Source organism: Crinia signifera, chromosome 2 (assembly GCF_055691185.1).
Source record: "Crinia signifera chromosome 2, ASM5569118v1, whole genome shotgun sequence".
Taxonomy (NCBI): domain Eukaryota; kingdom Metazoa; phylum Chordata; class Amphibia; order Anura; family Myobatrachidae; genus Crinia; species Crinia signifera.
The window spans coordinates 258,435,771-258,439,479 of NC_139218.1; positions in this window are offsets into that span (position 1 = coordinate 258,435,771).

A 3,709-nucleotide genomic window follows, 5' to 3' on the forward strand; every position below is an offset into this window, starting at 1 on the left:
CATGTTCACCACTTTTCTGGATATACCTGTGCTGCTAAAATATGTTTAAAATAAGAGAAGACAGGATCAGTAGGCTGAAAAATGCCTTTAATGATCCAACTAAAGAAGTGATCTTAGCAGACGAAAGTCTAGAAGGTCTATTAAACAAATTGGAAAAGGTCTTAGTAAAGGAAACCAATCTTAGTTGGGAAATTGCAACCTTGGAAAAATATGTGTCACTAAAAGTGATACCGAAAGGGTTGCAAGTAGAAAAAACAGCGAGTATTAATTCACCAAGTGAAAATTTCCAAAAAAGATGGGATGACACCCTATTTGAATGTTCCTTTAACCTCATGGCCCTTATTATTCAGGAAAGGAAGGGCGATTTGAATAAAATAGAGGAAGAAATAAAGGAATTAAAAAAGTTGTCAACCCCCTTTAAAGACCATAAAGACTACAAAGAAAAGGAGGAGAAAATTTGTCATAAAATAGAAAAAATTGAAAACACACTGATTAATAGAAAATTAAAAAAATTACAAAGGGACCTAGGACTACTAAAAGATCCAGAGGATACAACAGAGGCAGTCCCCAAAACACCAAAAACCCCTAAAACCCCAAAACCATCAAAAATAATAACTGGATCAAAAACTCTCGCTCCCAAACCAAGATGGAGAAAACCTGATAGAGATTTCAGAGAGAGAGAACCAGATAATAAGTTTAGTTATAACCGGGAGAGGGATACAAATGAGAGTTATGTCCCCAGATATCAAAACTCTAGAAGAAGGGAAGAGGGAACATACAAAAATTGGAGGTACAAACCTGATCCTCCAAAAAATAAGAACTATAACTATGAAAATAGTCAAGGAACTAGTTATAATATTCCCACAAACAATCGCTTCTCCAACCTGGAAAATAACTATTCACCAAGGAGGGAAAACCACCAGCATTTTTTAGGGAGACGTCACCAAGTCGACCACATAAAATAACCACTAGAGGTAAAAGGGGCGGAACTAAAAAGAAAAATACCCAGAAAAGCAAAAAGAGAAAAACAAAAAACTCTACCACTTTAGATGAAAATTCTGGTCCCATTCCTGAGAATAAAGGGACGATTAAAATTTTTAATTTAAGTGATCATTTGCTTCTTCAGGAAGAACGGTCCCTATTAGAAAAGGGCCTCAAGTTCTGCCCATCAGTACCCATCAATCAGTTTGAAGTGTTTATAGATGTTCAAAAGTTTCTGAGAAAACTTTCCCTAAAAAAATTCTTTCACGACCGTGAAAATGATGGGAATTACAATCCCGATGCTCCGGTGTTCAAACCAAAGTCAACCTTTTACCCATCCCATTTAAAGGGATGCTTCCTAGACTCATTCAATACACTTGGGATGGATGATGTCAGGAAGCTAGACCCTAAAAAAATAGGACAAAATTTAACCTACAAAGAAAGGAGGGGTTTAAAATCTTTAAAAGAGGATAAAAACCTGGTTATAAAACCTTCTGACAAATGGGGTGGGATAGTCCTTCTAAATAAGAAGGACTATGAGGAGGAAATCCATAGACAACTCTCGGACCAGGAAACGTATAAGAAAATGAGAGGGAACCCTACCCAGAAAATAATATTACTTCTGAAAAATCTGACAGAAAAATACAATAAATGTGGCACTTTGACAGACGACCAATATAAATTCCTAAATATTGAGAGTCCAATAATTCCCACCATTTACATACTCCCAAAAATTCATAAAGATCCGGTACATCCCCCCGGAAGACCCATTATCTCCGGGGTGGACTCTATTACCTCAAATCTTTCCATGTTCATAGATGTTCACTTACAGCCCTTAGTGACAAAAAAACAGTCCCATTTAAAAGACACAACAGAGGTCCTTAAATTTATTGAAACCATCGAATGGGAAGAAAATCTGTTCTTGGTGACGGCAGATGTGACATCGTTATACACCATTATAAACCATAACCAAGGTGTGGAGGCTGTTAAGAGGGCTCTATCAAACAGTGACATGCACCAAAAACTGAAAAACTTTTTGATAGAAGGTATAGAGTTCATATTACAAAATAATTATTTTGTATTCAAAGATGAATTTTACATCCAGAGAAGAGGTACAGCCATGGGCACCAGGTTTGCCCCAAGCTATGCCAACATCTTTATGGGTGAGTGGGAGACCGACACCATCTGGTCCCACCACCCATATGGGGCAAACCTGGTGTCATGGCGTCGGTATATAGACGACATCCTCTTCATCTGGAGGGGAGACAAGGAAGACCTTGACAAATTTTGCAGCTACTTAAATGACAATGACAAGGGGATTAAATTAACATACAATGTCAGTCAGGATTCTGTAAGTTTTCTCGATGTAATTATATATGTAGAAAACAAAGTGCTTAAAACAAAAAATTATACAAAACCGACTGATTCTCAGGCCTATATAAACCGCAATAGCTGTCATCAAGACAGATGGCTTGAATCAATCCCCATTGGTCAATTCAAAAGATTAAAACGGAATTGTACAGATCTTACTGTCTTTCAGGAACAGGCCCAAGGGATGAAAGAGCGCTTCATAAACAGTGGGTATGATCCCGGGAAAGTAGAGAACTCTTTAGCACAGGCACAAGAAATAGAAAGGGCCACCTTGCTTGAACCAAGGGACAAAATATTGGAACAAGATGAAAAATTTAAATGGTCCTTTGTCACCGGCTATTCCTCTCAACACCGGGAAATTAAGAAAATTATACAAAAACACTGGGGTCTATTGAAGAAAGATCCGGTGATAGGCGCTGAGATCCCTTCAAAACCAATGTGCATCTTTAGGAGAGCGCCTAATCTTAAATCTAAATTTGTAAAGAGCTTATGCCCAACTTCCCCTAAGAAAGCTACAATCACATCTACTGGTTTTTATCGATGTGGGTCCTGCACCGGCTGTAAAACTGTGAAAAACAATTTTGGTCAAAAAATTACTGAGATCCAGATAAATGGTAAAAAACACGTAATCAAAGAATTTGTCACATGCCATTCTGTAAACGTAATATATGCTGTGGAATGCACGTGCGGAAAGTTCTACATAGGAAGGACAAGTAGACCCTTCAAAGTAAGGATGAGCGAACATCTCCGCAACATCCGCAAAGGACTTGAAACACATGCACTGCCAATGCACTTTAAAACACAGCATCAGTCCAATCCAAACTGCATAAAAAATTTCTATATCCTGAGAAAAATTGACGGCAATATCAGGGGAGGAGATATAGCCACGATTTTAGCAAAAAATGAAATGACTTTAATTTTAAATTTTCAAACTCTCATCCCTAATGGTCTTAATAAAGACTTTGAATTAAAATGGTTTATGTGATGGGATTTGAATTTTATTAACTAGATATTTTTAATCCTTTTTAAAATTGTTTGTTTTTATTGTATCAGTGCACTTTATAAACTCCTTTATCACCTCAACATGAGCACACTGTCACTTTAAATATGCTATTTGCACAGAATGCACAAAGTCACTTCATGGCCTGATAATGTTGGAATTATAAGTTCTAATATATGTATATCTCCTTTGTTTTATCGGAAATCCATGGAGGACATGATAATACTTTGTATCAGAGCGAAAACTCTGTAATAATGAATGACAGAATGCAATATAGCGCAGTGGAACGCAAGACGCCGCGCTTCCAGGAAGTAAAAATGAAATGGAACGCAAACACGCGTCATCGGAAGCTGGCGG